Source organism: Heptranchias perlo, chromosome 6 (genome assembly GCF_035084215.1).
Source record: "Heptranchias perlo isolate sHepPer1 chromosome 6, sHepPer1.hap1, whole genome shotgun sequence".
Lineage (NCBI taxonomy): Eukaryota > Metazoa > Chordata > Chondrichthyes > Hexanchiformes > Hexanchidae > Heptranchias > Heptranchias perlo.
Window position 1 is genome coordinate 35,720,123 of NC_090330.1, and position 25,281 is coordinate 35,745,403.

General features: G+C 45.1%; 1 protein-coding gene across 2 annotated transcripts in view; it reads left to right on the plus strand.

Annotated features, from left to right (window-relative positions):
- The window catches only part of arhgap20 (Rho GTPase activating protein 20), a 109,319-nt gene that overhangs the window by 21,335 nt on the left and 62,703 nt on the right, over nt 1-25,281 (plus strand). The window lies entirely within an intron of this gene.

Genomic DNA, 25,281 nt, shown 5'->3' on the forward strand with positions numbered 1-25,281 from the left:
AGGAGAAAGGAGGAGCAATGAAAATGGAGCAGCACAGAGCCAAGGCAGCACCCGGTTCAGTGACATTTCCCTGGAGATTCTACTGACTGGTGTGAGAAGCAGGAGGGAAGTTCTCTACCCGGCTGACAGGTGGAAGCAACCTGCTTCTGCCACTAAGGAGGAGTGGCTGGAGGCGGCAGAGGAGCTCAGCAGCAGGAGCACAGTGCCCAGGCCTTGGGTTCAATGCAGGAAGCGATTTAATGACTTAACCAGGTCAGGAAAAGTGGGGACATTTGCTGATTCACCCACATCCTGTGAAAAGAACCCCTCCCCCCTCTCTCACTCTGCGTTGGTAAGCCTATTCCATCACATCACTCCTCACACCCACTTAAGTTTCATCATCAACTTACCTTCACTTTCTATGCACTTCCTCACCTCCCCATTTGTGAACCCACCACTGCCACTCACCCCAATCCTCATACAATGAATCTGTCTGATAGTTACCCTCTGATGAATCTCTTTCATTGTCAGCCTCACACAAAGCAATGCATCCATCGGGTGACCACGTCACCTTCAGTCACTCGCACGTTTGTTCTTTCTCCCCTTGTAGGAGAAGAGAGCGCAAAATGCACTCGAGAGGAATAGGACTGGGGGGGGCCACCACAAATAGTGCCCCTGACAGACGTAGAGGAGGAGGCAATGGATCTGAGCCACGTGGTTGAATGCCTGGCCGTTGGAGATGGCGAGACTGGCAACCTGCAATCGGCTGGTGACAGAACTTTAACATCATGAATTGATGTTATCAAAGATTGACCTGTTGCACACCTCAGGATGCTCGTCGCAACATCACTTCTGTGATGAGTCTTAATATTGCTGTGTGTTCTCTTCCAGACCCTTTAAGGAGTGCTGAAGTGGCACACGACGTAGACGAGGGTGATTCCTCAGAGGAGCTCCATGCCTCTGAGGGTGCATCGTCACATTATAGCGAGCCATGCACCAGCTCATACCTCGGTGGGTCCTATTACACAGTTAGTTGTTTGTCGCCTTGTGAGTCACCACACACAAGTGAGCACAAGCAACACTGGTGGCAGGGGCAGCTGTGGAGAGTCTGCATCGTTGGGCACACTCCTCTCCATGCTCTGTTCAGCTGGACACAGATGCTGAACCCCGGGGGCCATCCTTTAAAAGGAGAATGATTGAGGTACAGATGCACCTTAGCGTCGTACTGGAAGACGTGCCACGCATACTCTCCACAATAGCAGAGAGGATGGAGGAATCCAACTCCAACACTAGTGGACTGGTGGCACAGTTAAGTGCGGGAATGTCTGCGATGGAGAGAATGGTAGGCTCCATTGCGCTTCAAGCACGGCTCACAAATGAGTCCATTCAGGCCATAACAACGGCCATGTGGACTCGGTGACCAACATTCTGCCATCTTAAACAGGCAGACAGATACATTAACAGTGGCCTTACAAGGCATCACACATCTCCTCCAAGCAGTGTGGTAGGAGTGATGTGGCCCTGGCCCTGGATGATTGGAAAAGGAGACATGGAAGTGGGGACTCCACTCAAAGCACTCCCACGTCTCATCTGTTGCCCCCCCCAACCGATACCCGCAATGCTGCCTCCTCTCCAGATGGCCGAATCTGCCCCTGCACAGGTCCAGGTGGAGCAGTCTTTGGCGGGACCCTCACGGGCTCCAAAACCCAGAGGGCGTAGGCCAAGAGCAACTCAGCAGTCAGGGCAGGGACTTCAGCAACCTGCCACTACCTCTGCTGAAGCCACAAGAGATGCACCATGTAAAAGTAGTAGGAAGAGGAAGGCAAAGGTTTTGTGATCGCCAAAGGTATGCACAATGGTGTCTGACTAAATGTCATGTTTTTCATTTCTCTTTGTTTTTGTCACCATCACTGCAACGTCTTGTTCATTCATGAGCCCCTTTTGTGAAAGCGCCCTTGCATGTCCCTCATCATGAACGGCGAGACTTGATGCCACCCATTGGGCGTATTTACAATGGGTGTATGTGTGGTTGTAGGACTGTTTTGTGCAAATGGTGGGGAGGCTGGTGTTGGTGTTGGTGGTGGCCGTTCTAGGTGGTCTGAGTATTTGACTATCTTCACTTTACAGATCTCCTTATGAAAAGCTATCAAATATGAGTGACTCCCTGGCATCACGAGCAGCCAGGTGTGCCGCTGCCCCGTCGATGGGTTGCTCATCGCCCTCCTCCTCCGCTTCACCATCTTCATCCTCATCCTCCTCCTCATCTTCTTCAATGTTGATGGCAGGTGCAGATGCTTCCTGAGCGCACGGGACCTCCTCCACCTGTAACCCTCTCTGTTGAGCGATGTTGTGCAGGACGCAACACACGACTATTATTCTACACACCCTCGTCACTGAGTACTGAAGGGATCCCCCATATTGATCCAGGCAACTGAAGCGCATCTTGAGCATTCCTACGGCTTGTTCAATGACAGGCCTGGTGGTGATGCGACTGTCGTCGTACCGCTGCTGTGCCTCACTGGTAGGGTTTCTCAGAGGTATCATGAGCCACGTCTGCAGGGGGTTACCCTTGCCTCCAAGGAGCCAGCCCTTAAGTCTGTTTTGTGCATGGAAGAGGGCCGGGATGTTGGATTCGTGCAAAATAAAGGACTCATGATAGCTGCCAGGGAATTTGGCACACACCTGCAGAAACCTCTTCTGATGGTCGCAATCCAGCTGCGCATTGATGGAGTGATATCCCTTTCAGTTGATGAACAGTCCTGGCTCACGTGCTTTGAGCAGAGACCCCACTTTCATGTCCTTGGTTTGCACCCTGTACCATGGGAAGCCAGCCAGAGAGTGGAAACCCTCTGCCCTCTCAGCCTGGCTGATGTCGTCGATGGGGAAATTAACGTAGTCAGATGCCCTGGAAAAAGAGCCATCGTATACACTTAGGTGCAGACAACTGAGAGGTCCTGGTGATGTCACTGGTGGCGCCTGGAAGGATCCGGAGGCGAAGAAATTGAGGGCAGTGGTGACTTTAATTGTGACGGGCAATACGTGGCCACCAGGCCCAGCCGGGAGCAGCTCTGCATGAAGAAGCGTGCAGATGTCTGCGGCCACCTGGCGAATCAATCTGAGCCTTCATAGGCACTGATGCTCAGAGGTCCAGGAAGCTCAGCCTCTGTCTGTAGACCCTCTCACAAGGGTAGTGCCTCCTGCGACCTCGGCCTCTCCGCTGGTCCCCTCTCTGCTCTTCTGCAGGTCATTGCGGTGCAACTCTGTTTGTGGAGCTGCAACTCCCATGTTTGTGGAGCTGTGCCTGCCATGGATGGTGATGTGCCTCCTTCTCAGATGTAATGCTGAATAAATCCATTGCGCACCCCGCCCCCTGCCCAATCCTGTTGGTGTCAGTTTGAGGGGGCCCAAAAAGAAAGTAAATACATCTGGACACAAGAAACATAAAAACATAGAAAATAGGAGCAGGAGTAGACCATTCGGCCCTTCAAGCCTGCTCACCATTCAATATGATCATGGCTGATCCTCTATCTCAATACCATATTCCCGCTCTCTCCCCATACCCCTTGATGCCTTTTGTGTCTAGAAATCTATCTAGCTCCTTCTTAAATATATTCAGTGATTTGGCCTCCACAGCCTTCTGTGGTAGAGAATTCCACAGGCTCACCACCCTCTGAGTGAAGAAATTTCTCATCTCATGTCCAACCCTGTATCCTGAGACTGTGACCTCTCGTTCTGGACCCACCAGCCAAGGGAAATATCCTCACTGCATCCAGTCTGTCGAGATCTGGGATGCAGATTATCAGGCCCTGGGGGATTTATTGGCTTTCAGTCCCATTAATTTCTCCAGCACTATTTTTTTTACTGATACTAATTTCCTTTAGTTCCTTCTCACTAGTCCCATGGTTCCCTAGCATTTCTGGGAAGTTATTTGTGTCCTCTTCCATGAAGAAGACCAAAGGTTTGTCTGAGAGAATTGACTGTCCTGCATCTTTTCTTCACATGTGCCAATCACTGGTTTAAAGGTCCATCCACCACCCTAAACATTCACTCCCTTCACCACCTGCGCACTGTGGCTGCAGTGTGTACCATCCACAGGATGCACTGCAGCAACTTGCCAAGGCTTCTTCGACAGCACCTCCCAAACCCACGACCTCTACCACCTAGAAGGACAAGGGCAGCAGGCACATGGGAACACCACCACCTGCACGTTCCCCTCCAAGTCACACACCATCCCGACTTGGAAATATATTGCCGTTCCTTCATCGTCGCTGGGTCAAAATCCTGGAACTCCCTTCCTAACAGCACTGTGGGAGAACCTTCACCACGGACTGCAGCGGTTCAAGAGGCGGCTCACCACCACCTTCTCAAGGGCAATTAGGGATGGGCAATAAATGCTGGCCTTGCCAGCGACGCCCACATCCCATGAACGAATAGTAAAAAAAAAATGGGTGCCAGCTGCAACTTGTCTGTGTTTCCATGGTGTGTTTCAGAGGCCACGGGAGACATGTTCAGAAACTGTTAAAATCGCTGGTGTAACTCAATACACAAAAATTTAACATCCTTAAATAGTTTAAAAAGCTCAATTGGCCCTTTAAATATCGTCCCGCTGGCTTTAAGTGCTTTAAGTGCCGGTGGGACTTCCGAGTTTCAGAAGAGTGGGCACCCAGATGCGTCTGGGTCAAACCCTGAAATTGGCTGGTTGGAGCCGTGATGCGGTCCCGCTCTCAAAACCGACAATTTTCACTGTCCTTGCGCCCCTAGCCCGCCCATTCTTCAGAGTTAAAATTTACCCCCATGTGCTCAAACGATGGAATGTAAAAGGCCCTTTTATTATTTCTGTTTATTACCTTTCCATTCCTATATGCAAATATTCTTAATGGTCCTGACGTCTCCAATTTTGATTGCTTCGGTGGTTTCAAATCCATTCCTTATACCATTTGACTGTATGCTGGATGCAATACTATTTCATGTTTCACAAATCCCAGTTCTTTGAACAGATTACCAGATAGGAATGAGAGGTCCATGCCTTTTCACACTGATCATTGCTATCCCAATCTGAAGCCTTTGATGTATGCTCTTGTAGCCTTCTCTTACATTGTCCTCTGCTGTGTTGATAAGCTTGTGTTTCCAAAAGCCTATGGGGGTTAAATTTGACAAGGCCTGAAACTGGGCACGAGGGTTGTGGTGTGCGATTAACCCGCACCCGGTCATTCTGATGCAGGCTGCATGAGAGATTGGTGCTGCCTTCTCATTTACCTGATTGTAGCACAGCAGCCAGGCCTAGCTGCATTGTTCAGTGTTCTCACCAGCAGGGGGGCCCAGATATTGCATAAGTTGCTCGCACTTCTTAAAGGTAGCCTGCACCTCTTAAAGGCAGTCTGCACCTCTTATTTGCAATAAATAAGATACGGGTCCGCACGGAGTCTGAACGGAGATCAGACATCGCACATGTAAAACACAGATGCAGGTCCTGTCCCTATGTTTACGAACTGTTGGGTTATGTTAAAACATTGTTTAAAGGTTGCGCACTATTAAATCCCACATCCTCCAATCTGCACGCCAGATCCCACCAATCTGCTGATTTGAGTTTGTACCGGGCCTGCGCGAGAGCGTGCACCAAGGTTTTTTGCTGATGCATTAGAGGCCTTGGTGCAAGAGGTGGACAGAAGGAGGGGCATCCTATATCCGCGGGGGGGGGGGAGGGGGCAAGAGGCCCTCCAAACACATGCTCAAGAGGCAGTGGGAGGCAGTAGGGGACGAAGTAAATGCCAGGCGCATAGCACCACGAATATGGATGCAGTGCAGGAAGAAGTTTAATACTTTGGCACGAGTGGTCAAGGTGAGTGAGGTCAACTGTCAAGTGGCATCTCCCACTAACTGCACCACTAGCATGATCGACTGCTCCACGCACTACACCCCCCATCACCCACATACCAACAAACTCTTTCAATCAGTACTTAACTCTTCCAATCAGATGCTTCTTCTCAGCCTCACACATTACCACTGTTGCAAGCCGCACACCCACAAGTCACAGGTCACACACACTAGCAGCTATTCAACCATGACAGGCATATCACCCAAACATCCTGCAGAACACCCACCGACACACGTCCCGCATTCTTGCAGGAGAAGGGGGCATATAACAGGAGGCAGCAAATGGCAGTGGTGTTTAGCCCCTCGAGCCTGTTCTGCCATTCAATGAGATCCTGGTTTATCTGTGACCTAATTCCATCTACCTGCCTTAGCCCCATATCCCTTAATACCTTTGATTAACAAAAATCTAACAATCTCAGATTTAAAATTCACAATTGAGCTCGCACCAACTGCCGTTTGCAGACGGGTGTTTCAAACTTCTACCACCCTTTGCATGTAGAAGCATTGCCTAACTTCATTCCTGCAAGTCTTGGCTCCAAATTTTAGGCTAGTCCTGGTATTCAAGTATAGGAGACCTCCAAAAACAGGTACAAATGCATCAGCAGCCAGAAGCAATAATCCAGAAACAAACATGTAAATCTTGCATGGTCCCTATAAATAGTAAGTTTGCAGATGACACCAAGATTGGTGGCATTGTGGACAGTGAAGAAGGTTATCTAGGATTGCAACGGGATCTTGATAAATTGGGCCAGTGGGCCGATGAATGGCAGATGGAGTTTAATTTAGATAAATGTGAGGTGATGCATTTTGGTAGATCGAATCGGGCCAGGACATACTCCGTTAATGGTAGGGCGTTGGGGAGAGTTATAGAACAAAGAGATCTGGGAGTACAGATTCATAGCTCCTTGAAAGTGGAGTCACAGGTGGATAGGGTAGTGAAGAAGGCATTCAGCATGCTTGGTTTCATTGGTCAGAACATTGAATGCAGGAGTTGGGATGTCTTGTTGAAGTTGTACAGGGCATTGGTGAGGCCACACTTGGAGTACTGTGTACAGTTCTGGTCACCCTATTACAGAAAGGATATTATTAAACTAGAAAGAGTGCAGAAAAGATTTACTAGGATGCTACTGGGACTTGATGGTTTGACTTACAGGGTGAGGTTAGACAGACTGGGACTTTTTTCCCTGGAGAGCAGGAGGTTAAGGGGTGATCTTATCGAAGTCTATAAAATAATGAGGGGCATAGATAAGGTAGATAGTCAAAATCTTTTCCCAAAGGTAGGGGAGTCTATAACGAGGGGGCATAGATTTAAGGTGAGAGGGGAGAGATACAAAAGGGTCCAGAGGGGCAATTTTTTCACTCAAAGGGTGGTGAGTGTCTGGAACGAGCTGCCAGAGGCAGTAGTAGAGGCGGGTACAATTTTGTCTTTTAAAAAGCATTTGGACAGTTACATGGGTAAGATGGGTATGGAGGGATATGGGCCAAGTGCAGGCAATTGGGACTAGCTTAGTGGTATAAACTGGGCGACATGGACATGTTGGGCCGAAGGGCCTGTTTCCATGTTGTAACTTCTATGATTCTATGATTCTATGATTCTATGATTCTATGAATAGCGCTGGTGAGGGTCCTCCAGGCCGTCGAAGACATGTTCAGTTGTTCGTGGTTAAGACAACTTGTTGGCTGGAGCTTTGAGTGCTAAAATGGTATCTGTCCCTTTAAATCAGCGTTGCACCCTGGTCTAACGCATATTCTCCTTACTTTACATGGTACCGGGATTCGATACCTGCGTGTGCGCAAACACCTTTACCAAGATGGCGTCTGGTGCACGTCACGCTAGAAGCATGCGCGCGCATTCCGTATGCCATTTTGGAACCTCAGGAGGTTACACAGCCGGATTTCCAGCCCTATGTGTTTTAAAAGCCTGACAACCCTTTAAGCCCAATATTATCCATCTAGCTTATTTATTTAATAATCTAGATATCTATCCGCAGTACAATGATCTCGAAACTCATTATCTTCACTGCTATCGGCATCATTGAAGGAAAAACAAGATTTGCGAGAACACAGTTGAATATATTACAGTGATTGCAGGTTTTCAACTGTCTTTGATTAAAAGGGACACAATTAACCCTTTCCTTCAAATGTCTTTTGTTAAAGGGGTTTTGAACCCTGCATTAGATTTGGGTATATGGCTTTCCCCAAAGGCAGAAAACACTCTGCTTGTTAATCTTCAGTGTTATTTTGCAGTCTAACAATCCTAATGTTATAAGGATTAAAACTGATTTTTACGTTAAAACACACCTACTATTGTCAGTATCCAGTTTAAGGGTGAGCAGAATATATTTTTGATGGAATTTGGACAAATCAAGTACTTCAGCAACACATTCCATTCTATCCCCCCATTTTCATTATTATTTTGCTGTCTCATTTAGCAAGGAGGGTGGGACGCTTTAAATTAGAGCCGTTATTATGTACTACATTGTCAGTGGTTAGGAGACAATTCTGCAAGGAAAGACTGGCATTTCTGTACATGATTGATTTCCATGTAATTGCTTCTGATAGCACACATGCTTTTCATTAATTCATTTCAATCCGTGAGTTTGTTTTAATTGGATTTCTTGGACTTGCGCTTGCAAAGCAGGAGCTTGTTTTGCTGTTAAACTTCAGGGTGAGGTTCTATGAATCTGATGATGGTTGGCAAGCTCAGATGTACCTACATTTCCAAGAAATTCATTTGAGAGCAGATTTTTGGCATGCCTTTCTCTGACAATTAGGCAGCACTTCCAATGCCTGAAATGCGCCTTGATATGGTATCATTGTGGTATTTAGATGATAAGGTAGAGACATTGTTCATGTCATGCAGAGCTCCATTTTGAGTGTTTGCCAGAGGCTGATTGTTGATATACAGACTTAAGAATCCACAAAGCAATCTTAGTCAAAGGATTCAAAGCAGCCCATGGCCATCTTATAGATCACCACCATCCACTTACCCATGAAAAAGAGTGGTATAAGGAAACATGAATGTGCAGCTAATCTGTGACTAAAGGTACAGAATTGTGCATATCAGTGCCCGCTACCGTGGGGTTGCTATGATTTATTTTATGCCAATCCATGGTGCCTGCATGTATGGCTGCTGAGGGACCGGGGCTATCCACTGCAACCGTGGTTACTTAGCACATTGAGAAACCCAAGGACTAGACCCGTAGAGCAATATAATGAAGTACATACAGCTACTGAGCTTTAGGTGGAACAACCCATCAGCATTCTTACACATAATTTCTGATGCCTGGGCCAATGAAGGGGAATGTCACAGTCCAGGACTGCAAAAGTGTCCATAATTATCGTTGTCAGTTGCATCTCATGCAACTTCACCCGCAAATGGTACCTGCCATGGAGCAGGCTGGAGAAAATCGGTAGCATGAACCAATGACAAAAGTTGACCATCACGCAGAATAAGAAAACGTGTCTGCACAACCAAAAAGTACTTAATTGGCTGTAAAGCACTTTGGGACGTCCTGAGGTCGTGAAAAGCACTATATAAAGGCAAGTTCTTTCTTTCTTGAACTGGGCAATTAGCAAGAATGTTAAGGCAAACTGTAGTAGAAGATACTTTCCAAGAGCATGACACAGCCAAAGCACAATAGTCATCTGTACATGCATGCAGTACCATAGTAAAATTAAGCATCACGTCCACTCCATACAGGCTTACATCAGGACTACCGAATACAACAATGTTTCTCACTAACTACGTTAATCTGTATCATAGCTAAAGAACTGTCATCACGCAGCGCAATATCTGAGATCCCAAATTAGTAACCGTGTGTTGTGCAAGTGTATTTAAAGCGGTGTTTCCCCATGATGCTTCCCCTTTGTCACAATATTTGAAGAGTGTTCCCATTTCTCCCCCTCTACATTTGCATGATAGCTTTAAGAGAAAGCAGCAGGCCTTTAAGAGCTGCTGCATCTGAATTCCCATCCCCTGCCCCTTAGTGTGTCGTGTACTGATTGCTGCACTAAAATTTAAATAGACTGACCTTGCACAAAGACAGCTTACTTCACTGAGACACACACATTGCCGTGGTGCAATGGTCCCACAGCCTCTGCACTGGGACCACATCATCAGCGCCATTATTTTACAGTGAAAAATGGGCATGAAACTGAGGTGCACTTTATGTCATGATACATATTCTATTAAAAAGCTTTATAAAGATAGCAAAAAGTGTATGTTATACGCAAATGTGCATTGGAGGATAAATTTTCCACTTGCGCTCACTTCCACTGCAAGCTCTGCCCAGTGAGAGTGCTCCTCGGGAAATCATTCACGCACAGCATTCACCATGGTTTTCCATTAATGGATGGAAATTCATAGGCTGTGCAGGTTTTGCTTCCCAAGAATCTCTTCTAGCAGACGAGGCTCTGTCCTGGCAGCAAACAAGCAGAAAATGTAACTTTATATGAAGTTATTGTACACAGAAAGTATCTCTCAGAAAATCAAACTGTGAATTTATGAAACACTCTTTTGGCAATAACTTTAATCAGAATTTTTTTGCTGAAGTTATCAAAACAAGAAATTGCTCCTCCTGAATTCCAGAATCAATGGCTTCCCACCCAAATTTTCCAGGAATGTCCATTATTTTCAATGGGAATTGAGCAGCCTTTTCCAGCTGTTTTGGCAGGGACTGGGTTACAAGTTTCATTTGGGTAGTTTTATTTTTCCTTTTCTCCCCCTAGCAATTGTCAGGAAGCTTGTGATTTAACTGGGTTTGTCCATTGCTGCTCCTCAGGCTGGCTGACTGTTGAAAGCTTTCAAAGCTTTCTTTGCTCAGGGGAAATTCTTGACTTTGTTTGGCAAACAGCAGCAGGAGATTTAACTGGATCCATACAGTCAAACAGATGTTTTACTTTATTATTATTAATTTAACTGCTGAGTGTCAACTGAGGGGGTCCATGAAACTTGACAGCACAGCCAGTTAATATTTTAAAACTCAGATTACTGCTTAAAGATCCCCTGACAGCATACGTTAAATCTAATGCTATAACAAGTGTTTTACTGGCTTTTAACGTTCTTTTTGGGGAGTACTTGGACTACGGGCATTTGCAGATCTTTTGACATCTGGCAATTTTGGCATGGAGTGAATTTGAAACTTGACAGCAGAGTCTGAATGAAGCACTTATGGACAGCCACATTTGGAAGGTTTTACTTCTTTGAAAAAAAACAATTTTGTTTAAAGCTTTGCACTTAACATTTCAGCTTTTCATAGTGGCTGTGGAATATGTTAGAAACAAATGGCATTGCTGAATGGAGAACTACAGTCCAGGCACAGTGATTAAGAGGTGAATTGCGTATGTTAGAGAAACAGGACATGTAGGAAATGCACAACTGGTCCATCAGCATCTGTAATAGAAAGACAGGATAATGTTCCAGTGGCGTCCTTCAACAGAAGGGTCTGTCAGCTCCGATGAAGGGTTTTACCGTTAATATTAACTTACCATTCTCATATAGATGCTGATGTGCGCTTCCAGCAATTATGTTTTATTTCAGATTTCCAGTGTTTGTAGTATTCTTTTTATCTGTATGTGTGTGTTATTTATTAGCGCACTAGCCCTTTTCACAGTGAGTCCGCATCGCTGTGTCAAGTCATTGTCCTGGAATTATTTTTTCAGCATTAGTGAAGCTGTACTGGTTAAATTGCTGAGTGAACCAGAAAATGAAATAGTTTAGATACTACTAAAAGGAAAAGGTAAAGGAAATCATTGGGGGTTTGTTTTTCTTTCACTGATTTTTTCACCAGGAATAATCTCTAGGATAGAATTAGAAACTGAGCAATACATGACAAACGTGACATTAAAGTTGTCTTATCCTTTTGGAAAATAAGCTTCCTGTTGACTTCATCAAATGAAGAAAAAAATAAAGTGAACTGCTGCTGGAAGACCATTAACTCGGTGAAGGAGGCCCTTTGGTCCGCCCAAAACCTGTTGGTCTTCCACCTGAAGGAGCTGTCCACGATTGAGTGTTGCCAACTGGCACACTTCAAGGTCCAGGAGTATGTGCTGCGGGACGCACTGAAGTGAGGTGAGGCCTACGCAAAGGCTCTATGGGGAAAAGCCACCCTGTAAGGCCACCCCACTTTGTATTATACAGAATGTATTAGAAGGTATGTACTGTGTTTTGAATTGTAATAATGGGATCATAGTGTGTACGATCTGCATTGTATTGGTTTGAACTGTATTGCTTGGAATTGTGTCCTTTTACAATGAACTGTGTGTATCTTTACATTTTATGGAATAAAGTATATTTTGAAATATAAAAAAATGTTAAAAGTTTGCTTAGACTTAAAAAAACTTGACATACCTTTTTCTGGCGAGATTACTTTGTTTCCATCAGGGCAGTAGAGGAACTTCGCTCTGTTGCATTCATTTCAACAGTGAGTCGGCCGGCAAGATCTTCCTGCGAAGCTTCTGGAGGAGCAGGGCATCTGGTACAGCAACTTTCGGATTTCCACATTTAACTGCGCATGTGCGGTTGCTGGAAGTTGCTGTCTGATTTGCACTGAAATAACGGTTAGCACTGTTAAGCTCGCCGTTATTTTTAGAGCAAAATCCGGCCCATTATGTTTATGACAGAATTTAAGACACTAAATTGAGCAAAATCATAATTTATTACAAATTGATTATAAATTACACAAAGCTCCTTAGACTGCTGTGTCCTTAATTGAATTTGGAAAACACAGAGAGTAAGAACTAAAAATAGGCACACTGCCTGACTTTTAACCCAGTACTAGTTGATCTTCTGTGGCATTGCACATGGTAAGTCAGAGATGTGGTCACTCTCTTACCTAGCTCTGCTGTCTTCATGTAGCTGTGTTTCTTTGTCTCTGTCTCTCCTCGTCTGCTTCTGTCTCTCTCTTCTCTTCTCTTCCCTTAAATCTTCTTCTTGTTTCCCTCTCTGTCATCTTCTGCCCCCTCTCTGTTATTTTGTTTCCTTTTTGGGAGGGAGATGATGGGTGGTATGCTGTGATGTGGCAGGGAAAGAAGCCAACAATAGCTGAAGGCTGCATTAGGTGGGGGGTTCTGGAAAAAATGTGGCCCTCACTGGCTCTCTTCCCATCCCTTCCTCAATCAAGTATTCTCGCCATCCTCTCGCTCCCATCACCACCCCTACTCTTTCACCTTCCCAATATCCCTTTCCTTTCCTTCCACCCCTCACTGCCATCACTACACCTAACTCTTTGGCTTTGAACTACCCAATCAACCCCCTGTATCCTTCTTTCCTCCTTGCTCTGCTGTCACTAAGTCTCAATCCTCCATCCATTCCCGCCGCTCTCTCGCCAGGGTGGGTGATCAGAGGTTCCCTTACCCTCAACCTGTTTATCTCTTCCATGCCTCTCTTACCCTTCTTTCCCATCTGTTTACCTTAGAGGCTTTATTTGCTTTCATAAATTCAACTTGTGTTTGTTAAAGAAGTCAAATTAGAATGAGGAAAGAATCGGTCCATCTTTCTATGTGTGTTATTCTCTATATCTCTTTTTCCCCTCTGTCTTATAGTGTTAGAAAATGGAATCTGTGTCTTATAGGAGCAAGCAATTAGCATTTAACATTTCAAACTGTCAACAAAACACAGGTGTGATAATCTCTCTCTTGCCACTCACCTTTCACTTCTCTCATGTTTTGGCAGTGGAGCAAGAGAAGTCCCGAAGAAATTTCTGGCATAATTTTTTTCTCTCAATCACTCTGTGACAATACTACACATTAATACTGGGGCGCGTTGCATTCATGTTTTGTGAATTTTTTTGGAAAATTTTTCCACAGAAAGGCCACAGAAAATAGAGTTATATTTAAGGATTGTATTTTAAAGTTATCTTATTGGTATAATATGCTGTGCAGGAAGCACCAGGCAAATATGTACAGTTTTTTTTCTGACCAGGCACTCTAAAACGGAAACATGGAAAAATAAAAAAAAGACTTGTTGCATTATATTAAAGGTGGTTTTCTTCTCTTGAACCCCTCCATAGCAGTGTAATGATCCCATAGTACTGCAAATGGTTGGATTAAAATAAATTGCTGTGGCCACCTGTTATTAAATAGCATCAAGTGACCCTTACAGATTGGCAATAGTCCTATTTATTAGTGATGCAATAGGAATGCACGTTACCCCTTAACCTTTTAATATACAGTGCCATAAAATAAATAACCTCACTACATAACTTTACGTTAATCATTATATGAATCCCACAACTGAGCAACAAACTATTCTTTCACAATTCGTCTGCGTTTACAACTTAGTCAGATAAATGACAATTAACTCTGTGATAACCTAGACTAATAGGTGTTCTATAAAGATAATGCTTAAATTTTATAAACATTTAGGTTTAAGTTACAAGAATCAACATTTTGTGCTAATAATTCAGTGCAATGTTTAGTAATGTGATTCACTGAGTGCGAGGAGGGTTGCTGGCTCTTGTCCAGTAGGATCCTGAATGTTTACCTTACTGCTGAAATATTCCTATATCCAATGGCAGCTAAATTCCATTAGATTTTACCTGCTTTTAAAGAAGGGCTTTGTAAAGTTTGACTTTTTAACAGCTATGGAAAGATAAGGTAATTCATCTTAAATAATTACTGCTTAAATTTGCAATCATATTGACTAATACACTTGCATTTTGTCTAACATGCAAGGTCTAGGATCTTTGAAGATCCCTTGTACAGAGTTAATAACTGTTGAGGGTCAAGAGGGTCAAGAAGTTTTGCAGAACGCTCATTCCTGCAACTTCAGTTTAGTTTCACTTGGCTGCTTCGAATATGAATTCTTGAGTTGACCTAATGCACGTAAAACAAATCTACCTCATGCTGACAGATAAGTTAAAAAACTGCTTCACTGCCCACCAGAGTTTTTTTTCTGCTTGCATGATAATCATTACAGAACTAATAATGTTCAGTCACAAATACAATATATTAAATGTATATATATATAATAAAAGACTGTACTTCTCGTAAGCTTCCTAACCTACTTATATGGATAATGTTACATTGTTTATAGGATTTTCATCAATAACATAGCAGTGGTACATATGCCAATTGCTGTGATATGTATCAGTTCAAAGTATTATACAGAGGTTATCACACAGGGGCACAAACAGCAACACATTACTAGGAATTATGTGGTAAAAGGCCCACCACTAGGCTAAAAAAAAAACATTTTGGACGGGAATTTTATACTTGTCAAGGTGAGGAATGTCCATGCTGAGAATTGGAACACTTCCCATCTTGAACTCCCAGGGGTCAATTTTAACCTTCCCAGCCCACCAGAAACTGGGCTGATGGGCAGTTAAAAACGAGCAGGTCAGTTACCCGCTCAGATCCGATCATTTCCAATTTTAACCTGCAAAGTTTTGCAGACCGATGGTGCATCCGTCTAAAGCAGGCTTCATAAATTTGTGCAAATACAATTTTAACCAGGTCCTGAGCGGGGAAGACAGAAGATCCCTGTCAGGTAAATCTAAAACTTTCCTTTATTGGGCCAGGAGAAACAGAAGTGCTCCTCTGACCTCACAAGGAAAGTCGCGGCCTCCCCCACCCCAGACGCCCTCTCCCCCTTCTTTCCCACGAGACCCTCCCAAAATCCCCACCTCAGTGGACGGCCAAGAAGGCCCGATCTTTGCCTGCTGGCACCTGCTCTGTGCCCTTTCCACGTATATTCTGGGAGGCCTGGGGGTTAATTTACATCGGGTCTGAAATGAATCCAGTGAGTGTGAAACACAATAGTGTGAAACACACTCGCTGGATTCATTTCAGACCCGATCTATTTTAACCCCCAGTTTCACACTCGTTCCATCCACCGCCTGCCCGAAACCCACTCCAGGTTAAAATTGACCTATTGTCAGCATCAAACACTGCCAGGTCAAGTATAGCATGGTTAAACACAAAGCAAGGCTCCCTTTACCCCAGTAATGTGCTTCAACTCTTTCTTAGAAGAGCATTTGCTACTGCACCAGCCTGACATTTCTCCCATTTCCCGCACTAATCTGAGTCATTTTACCGGTTTAGTGCTGAAATGGAACAGTTTTGTGCTGTGGGCCCATATCCACTAGGAACTGGATTCAGTGGTCCAAATTATAATCTATTTATTGTATGTTTGAATTTGTAAAAATCTAGTACAAAAACATTCTTTTTTCTTGTTGTATAAAGACAGATACGTGTGTTTGTTACAGTGATGAAGTGTCAACATCTGCTTTGAGTTTGGTTTCCATTTCTTCGGACATAGTTAAATGAAGTGGTAATGAAGTGATGAGCAGCACTTGTTGAAGCTTTGCTTCACAAGGGAAGCCATCAATAAGTTATGCCACATGCTGCAGCCTGACTTGCTGTCCACCTCCACTGTATGCTTTGCACTGCCAGTGGCTGTGAATTTACGTGCTGCCGGGTCATTCCAGGCTGCCACTGGAGACATAAGTAACATTAGCCAAGCAGCTGTGCACAGATGCATGAAACAAATCACGGGTGCAATATTTACTAGAGTTAGCCAGTCATCAGCTTTTCTGTAGACAACTGGCAGCTGCGAGACAAGGAACTGCAATTTCACAGAGTGGCAGCATTCTCCAATGTTGAAGGAGTCGCAAATTGCACTTCTGTGGCCATATATGCTCCATTCATCAATACTGCTACCTACGTCAACAGGGAGACATTCCACTCTCTCAGTGTCAAGTTCATGTACATGATGTGGTGCTGCTGGTTGTAAGTGACTGCTCGCTTTCATGGCAGCTTTCCTCCTTTGCCGTCTCTACTCCTTTTGTGCTCTCAATTCTCCCGGTTTGCCAGGGCTTCCTCCTCGTTATGAGTGAGAGGTTGGGGAGGGCACCAGTTGTGGTGTTTCTCGACCTGTTATTATGGGATGTTTTTTCCTTGAAAAAAGAATGAAAATCGTTATAATTACCTTTGGGTGCTGTGAGAATCTGCAAAACTCTGGTATTAGCTGATAATGGGGTAATGCACAATGCATTTAGAGTTGATGTGAGGCTTTTACTGTGGTGATCGCACGTAAGGCTGTGAGGGAAGGAACATTCAGAGGTGAGGGCTGGGTTGTAAAGGGCATTGTGCTGCATCTTGAGCATCAATTCACTCAGTTTACCACAGATTGAGGGGAGGCCACTGTAGGTGGCTGACATGTTTTGTCCAGTACACTGTTGGAAGCTGCAGCTGCTTCTTCTTATCTTGCCTTTCCTGGTAAGGTTATTAAACTTTATGTGGCACTGAGGTGGCACGTGTGTCCATCTCCTGCCACAGCTACTGTGCTGTTCTTCTTTGGGGCCTGCATCTTGCTTGATGATTGTCTTCTTGCTGAATCGAGGGACTGTCAGCCATCCTGTAGACCTTAAGACACTCCTGAGATAAGTAATTGGGAGTCGTTTTGCCGATGCAATTTTTGATGCTGTAGCCCCTTTAAGTTGCTGCAGTTCTTTAATTCCTGGCAACTCCCAATCAGCGGCAGCACTGCCACCAAGAGCTCACCTGCAATATTTAAATTAAGCCGACCCCAGAAAATTCTGCGTGGTCAGCTGTCTTCCCATTCGGTGGGCAGGAATCCCGTTCCACCATTTTACTGCTTTGATTTCCGCGCAAGCAGAAAATCTTGCCAGTAATTCTGGTAATTGTTTGCTCTCCTCAGCTGAAGTGGAATCATCATGTAAGAAGAGTCCCCAGGCTGGATGAGGACCATCGATTTGGGTTTAGCTGCACAAGGTTATTTTAAGGAGTGGTTATTTTTAAACATTGAATCTGGCAAACCCATCAGCTTCTGTCGCTTAGAAACGATCACTAGAAATGAGAGTGCATCAGCACACAGTAGAAAAAAGTTCACAGACACTTGGTGCCTCTAATGTCAGCTGTTCATCTAATTAGACAGCACGTGAAGCGCATAGCACCTGGTAGAAACAGCAAGTGATATTTTTATATATCTTTGGGGGTAACTTTAACCTAACCCACTGGCCAGCTGCCCATTTCACACCTCACTCGATTTTATTCTCCATTGACTGAGAATAAAATCAGACGAGGTGTAAAACAGGCGGAAACCTGATCCCTCCCATTTCCCGCCTGGTGGGTTAGGTCAAAATCTACTCTATACATTAAAATCAGTGCATGAGGCACACATTTCATTGTAAACTCATTATCAATACTTGTTAGTCCTGTGATAAGCCTTTTCAATGTTAAAGGTATCAGGCTGTGTGATACACAATAACTGTAGTTTTATAGTGAGAGTACATCACACTGAGATCACGCAGTCTGGCAACCAGGTTCCCACAAATTGTTCAAAATGCTTTTGAAAATTTTTTTCAGTCGCCATATTGTTTCTGTATCTGAATTTCCAATATCCAGTATTAGAATTTAAACAAAATTTTAAAAATTATATATTTCAAAATAACTTGATTAAATTTATTCACTAAATTGTGTTTTGTGACTTTTAATGACATATTAAAGTTTTTACTTGCCTCCCCCAAAAGCCTATTCTTCAACTTGGTATTTTTGCTCAGAGCTGTGACTCTGCGAGCTGAATTTGGATTGTGCAGTCTGAGCATGTGCTGTGTGTCTATTTTCCCAGGAGGCATCAGTACCATTCAGTCAGTTATACTAATGGAAACATTTTCGTTAGCGCTAGTACTTTCAACTCAGTAGCTTTTCTTCAAATAATTTTGAAAAACAACATAACAAACTTCAAAAGCTTTATTGAGGTAACATTCATATTGATGCTGTGTGTGCGTGTGGTGAGATAAAATTAACATCTATTTTTTTGAGCCGCCTTCTTGAACCACTGCAGTCCGTGTGGTGAAGGTTCTCCCACAGTGCTGTTAGGAAGGGAGTTCCAGGATTTTGACCCAGCGACGATGAAGGAACGGCGATATATCTCCAAGTCGGGATGGTATGTGACTTGGAGGGGAATGGGCAGGTGGTGTTGTTCCCATGTGCCTGCTGCTCTTGTTCTTCTAGGTGGTAGAGGTCGTGGGTTTGGGAGGTGCTGTCGAAGAAGCCTTGGCGAGTTGCTGCAGTGCATCCTGTGGATGGTACACACTGCAGCCACAGTGCATCGGTGGTGAAGGGAGTGAATGTTTAGGATGGTGGATGGGGTGCCAATTAAGCAGGCTGCTTTGTCCTGGATGGTGTCGAGTTTCTTGAGTGTTGGAGCTGCACTCATCCAGGCAAGTGGAGAGTATTCCATCACACTCCTGACTTGTGCCTTGTAGGTGGTGGAAAGGCTTTGGGGAGTCAGGAGGTGAGTCACTTGCCCCAGAATACCCAGCCTCTGACCTGCTCTTGTAGCCACAGTATTTATATGGCTGGTCCAGTTAAGTTTCTGGTCAATGGTGACCCCCAGGATGTTGATGGTGGGGGATTTGGCGATGGTAATGCCGTTGAATGTCAAGGGGAGGTGGTTAGACTCTCTCTTGTTGGAGATGATCATTGCCTGGCACTTGTCTGGCGCAAATGTTACTTGCCACTTATGAGCCCAAGCCTGGATGTTGACCTTTTCTTGCTGCATGCGGGCATGGACTGCTTCATTATCTGAGGGGTTGCGAATGGAACTGAACGCTGTGGAATCATCAGCGAACATCCCCATTTCTGTCCTTATGATGGAGGGAAGGTCATTGATGAAGCAGCTGAAGATGGTTGGGCCTAGGACACTGCCCTGAGGAACTCCTGCAGCAATGTCCTGGGGCTGAGACGATTGGCCTCCAACAACCACTACCATCTTCCTTTGTGGGAGGTATGACTCCAGCCACTGGAGAGTTTTCCCCTGATTCCCATTGACTTCAATTTTACTAGGGCTCCTTGGTGCCACACTCGGTCAAATGCTGCCTTGATGTCAAGGGCAGTTACTCTCACCTCACCTCTGGAATTCAGCTCTTTTGTCCATGTTTGGACCAAGGCTGTAATGAGGTCTGGAGCCGAGTGGTCCTGGCAGAACCCAAAATGAGCATCGGTGAGCAGGTTATTGGTGAGTAAGTGCCGTTTGATAGCACTGTCAATGACACCTTCCATCACTTTGCTGATGATTGAGAGTAGACTGATGGGGCGGTAATTGGCCAGATTGGATTTGTCCTGCTTTTTGTGGACAGGACATACCTGGGTAATTTTCCACATTGTTGGGAGATGCCAGTGTTGTAGCTGTACTGGAACAGCTTGGCTAGAGGCGCAGCCATTTCTGGAGCACAAGTCTTCAGCATTATAGCCGGGATGTTGTTGGGGCCCATAGCCTTTGCTGTATCCAGTGCACTCAGCCGTTTCTTGATATCACGTGGAGTGAATCGAATTGGTTGAAGACTGGCTTCTGTGATGGTGGGGATATTGGGAGGAGGCCAAGATGGATCATCCACTCGGCACTTCTGGCTGAAGATGGTTGCAAACACTTCAGCCTTGTCTTTTGCACTCACGTGCTGGACTCCGCCATCATTGAGGATGAGGATGTTTACAGAGCCTCCTCCTCCCGTTAGTTGTTTAATTGTCCACCACCATTCAGGACTGGATGTGGCAGGACTGCAGAGCTTTGATCTGATCCGTTGGTTGTGGAATCGCTTAGCTCTGTCTATAGCATGTTGCTTCCGCTGTTTAGCATGCATGTAGTCCTGAGTTATAGCTTCACCAGGTTGGCAGCTCATTTTTAGGTATGCCTGGTGCTGCTCCTGGCATGCTCTTCTACACTCCTCAATGAACCAGGGTTGATCCCCTGGATTGTTGGTAATGGTAGAGTGAGGATTTTGCCTGGCCATGAGGTTACAGATTGTGCTGTAATACAATTCTGCTGCTGCTGATGGCCCACAGCGCCTCATGGATGCCCAGTTTTGAACTGCTAGATCTGTTCTGAATGTATCCCATTTAGCACGGTGGTAGTGCCACACAGCACGTTGGATGGTGTCCTCAGTGCGAAGACGGGACTTTGTTTCCACGAGGACTGTGCGGTGGTCACTCCTACCAATACTGTCATGGACAGATTGGTAGATTGGTGAGGACGAGGTCAAGTAAGTTTTTCCCACGTGTTGGTTCGCTCACCACCTGCCGCAGGCCCAGTCTGGCAGCTATGTCCTTCAGGACTTGGCCAGCTCGGTCAGTCGTGGTGCTACCGAGCCACTCTTGGTGATGGACATTGAAGTCCCCCACCCAGAGTACATTCTGTGCCCTTGCTACCCTCAGTGCTTCCACCAAGTGATGTTGAACATGGAGAAGGACTGATTCATCAGCTGAGGGAGGACAGTAGGTGGTAATCAGCAGGAGGTTTCCTTGCCCATGTTTGACTTGATGCCATGAGATTTCATGGGGTCCGGAGTCAATGTTGAGGACTCCCAGGGCCACTCCCTCCTCACTGTATATCACTGTACCGCCAATTCTGGTGGGTCTGTCCTGCCGGTGGGACAGGACATACCCAGGGATGGTGATGGAAGATTCTGGGACGTTGGCTGAAAAGTATGATTCTGTGAGTATGGCTATGTCAGGCTGTTGCTTGACTAGTCTGTGGGACAGCTCTCTCAATTTTGGCACAAGTCCCCTGATGTTAGTGAGGAGGACTTTGCAGGGTCGACTGGGCTTGGTTTGCCTTTGTTTTGTCCGGTGCCTAGTGATCCGTCCAGTTTCATTCTTATTATGACTTTTTTTAGCGAGATTTGTGGAACTGAGTGGCTTGCTAGGCCATTTCAGAGGGCACGACTTCTTCACTGCACAGGACCTCCAACCAACACTATACACCAGATACATCGACGACATTTTCTTCCTATGGACCCACGGTGAAGAATCACTGAAGAGACTACACGATAACATCAACAAGTTCCATCCCACCATCAAACTCACCATGGACTACTCCTCAGAATCGGTTTCTTTCTTGGACACACAAATCTCCATCAAAGACGGGCACCTCAGCACCTCACTCTACCGCAAGCCCACGGACAACATCACGATGCTCCACTTTTCCAGCTTCCACCCCAACCACGTCAAAGAGGCCATCCCCTATGGACAGGCCCTACGAATACACAGGATCTGCTCAGACGAGGAGGAACGCGATGGACACCTACAGACGCTGAAAGACGCCCTCGTAAGAACGGGATATGACGCTCGACTTGTCGATCGACAGTTCCGACGGGCCACAGCGAAGAATCGCATAGACCTCCTCAGAAGACAAACACGGGACGCAACCAACAGAGTACCCTTCGTCGTCCGGTACTTCCCTGGAGCGGAGAAACTACACCAAGTTCTCCGCAGCCTTCAACATGTCATCGATGACGACGAACACCTCGCTAAGGCCATCCCCACGCCTCCACTGCTCGCCTTTAAACAGCCACCCAACCTCAAACAGACCATTGTTCGCAGCAAGTTACCCAGTTTTCAGGAGAACAGCGTCCACGACACCACACAACCCTGCCACGGCAACCTCTGCAAGACATGCCAGATCATCGACACGGATACCACCATCACACGAGAGGACACCACCCACCAGGTACATGGTTCATACTCCTGTGACTCGGCCAACGTTGTTTACCTCATACGTTGCAGGAAAGGATGCCCCGGAGCATGGTACATTGGCGAGACCATGCAGACACTGCGACAACGGATGAACGGACACCGCGCAACAATCGCCAAACAGGAGGGTTCCCTCCCAGTCGGGGAACACTTTAGCAGTCAAGGACATTCAGCCACCGATCTTCGGGTAAGCGTTCTCCAAGGCGGCCTTCGAGACACACGACAACGCAAAATCGTCGAGCAGAAGTTGATAGCCAAGTTCCGCACCCATGAGGACAGCCTCAACTGGGATCTTGGGTTCATGTCACGCTACACGTAACCCCACCAGCAAAAAGGGGGGAAAAAAAAATTATATGTTTTTTAAAATTCTCTCTCTCTCTCTCTCTGCCATTTTGAGTTTCTTTCTGCCTGCCTGTGTAATAGACACAATGTATATCTAGTGTACTGGGACGTGCTGTTCTCCGTGACTGGCCTGTTTGAATAACAACGACACCTTTTGATTGGTGTGATGCTGTCCCAACATAGTATAAGATATGCGATTTGAGAACCTTTTCATTCATTCATCTGACGAAGGAGATAATCTCCGAAAGCTTGTGATTTTAAAATAAATTTGTTGGACTATAACCTGGTGTTGTAAGATTCCTTACATTTCAGAGGGCAATTAAGAATCAACCACATTGCTGTGGGTCTGGAGTGCACATGTAGGCCAGACTGGGTGAGGACAGCAGGTTTCCTTCCCTAAAGGGAATTAGTGAACCAGATGGGTTTTTAACAACAATCCAGTAGCTTCATAGCCACCATTACTGATACTAATATTTTAATTCCAGATTTTATTTAATTTAAATTCCCCAGCTGCTGTAGCAGGATTTGAACTTATGACTCTGGATTATTAATCCAGGCTTCTGGATTACTAGTCTAGTAACATAACCACTATGCTACCGTACTCTGTAGCTTTTGTTTTAAGTTCTGTAAACTTCAGAAAGTGAATTAAGCTGCTTTTCATGTTAATGTTCGTCTGATTTCCAAAATTAAACACCAGTTGAATTTTGAAGCCTACTAATTCTCCACCTGTGTTTTGGTGACAATTAGAAAAGGTAATTGCTAATTCCTTGCACCTATGAGACAGAAGGTGAGAATGAGACAGAAAAATAGATCGGATGAAAGGCAGCCAGACAGAACCTTTCCTCATTCCAATTTGATTAATTTTCTTTTAAAAGAAACAAGTATGTTGAATTTTGAAAGCAAACAAAGGGAAACAGTTTGAGGGTAAGGGGGACTTTTGGCCTGTTGGTGGGGGGGGGAGGATCTGGATGGAGGGTTAAGGATGAGTTGAGTGACAGTGGAGAAGAGGGAGGGGAAGATACAGGAGTTGAGTGGGTAGTTCAAGGTGGAAGAAATCAAGGAATGAAAGGTTGGTAGGAAGGGGAAGTGGTAGTGGGAAGGAGTTGGGGATCCAATGGAGTGATTGGATAGGAGGAAGCATGAGTGATTGAGCGGAGGGGTGGGAAGGAAGCCATTGAGGCCCACATTTTTTCCTGCATCTCCTCCCCAAATGCAAACTGCAGTCATTGGTGACTCATTTTCCTGCCACCCTTCGCTTCCTACCCAAATAGGGTATGGTAATGTAGCGGTTATGTTACTGAACTAGTTATCCGGAAGCCTGGACTAATAATCCACAGGACTAGAGTTCAAATCCCACCATAGCAATTTGAGAGTTTTTTAAAAATCCATAATTAAATAGCTGGTAGCAGTAAAAGTGACCATGAAGCGGTCAGATTGTTATTAAAACTGGACTGGTTCCCTAATGTACTTCTGGGAAGGAAACAAGCTGTCTTTACCCGGCCTGGCCTATATGTGACTCCAGTCCCGCACCAACGGTCTCTTAATTACCCTCTGAAGTGGCCTAGCAAGCTACTCAGTTGTATCAAGCCACTTTGGATGGGCAATAAATTCCCACATCCTGAGAATGAATAATAATAAAAAAGAGTAAGGAAAAAGACAGGGGATAAAGCAGAAGAGGATAGAGAGAGAGAAAGCAAAAAGAAGAGTTAAAGGGAGGGAAGCAGAAGAAACAAAAAGAAACAGGAACACTAAGACATCAGAGACAGGCAATAGAGTGACCATATTTTCCGACTTATCGTGTGGAATGTTGCGGGACATCAATTAGTGTGTAATCCTGTTCAGGTAACAGCATCAGGCGAAAAAAATAACATGCGTGTAAAAAAGTGAGAGAGGTATTATATCGGTAAGTCAATTTTTGTACACTTTTAATGTATGAATCTTTATCTTTGCTACAAAGCATATAGTTGATCTTTCAAAATATTACTTATGCCTCAATCTCTTTTCACCCCCAAACCCTGATTTTCATGCTAGAGTACAGTTCTATAGGCATTGGCGGGTCTCTAATATCTTGTCCAAGTGCCCTTTCTTTATTTAGGAGTCTGTACAGTAAATGTTGATGGGCTATCCAACTATTGGTGGCATCATAGCTGAACCTAATTCTGTTCACCATTCCTTGGCCCTGATATTTTGCAGGGGTCACTAGATACAATATGGAGCAACAATCTTGGTTAATTTCTTCCTGTCAGGGTCCTCCAGTACCATCCCTGCTGAGAAAATGGAGCATTGACTAATCATTGAAGCTGGGATCCTCCTGGTTTTAATAACTCAGTATCATCGTACATTTACTCACTGAACCATGGAGAGCCCTTATACCCCAGTTATACCACACCAGGGACATATTTAACAGCAAACAAGCTGCATAGCTACACTAAGCATTTGAATTATTGTTGACTGGCTAGGTAGTGCTCGGCTGCCTTCTTGAACTGCTGTCGTCTTTGTGGTGATGGTACTTCCGTAATGGTGTTAGGTACGAAATTCCAGGATATTGATCCAGCGATGGTGAAGGAATGGTTTATGCCCAAATTAAGATGG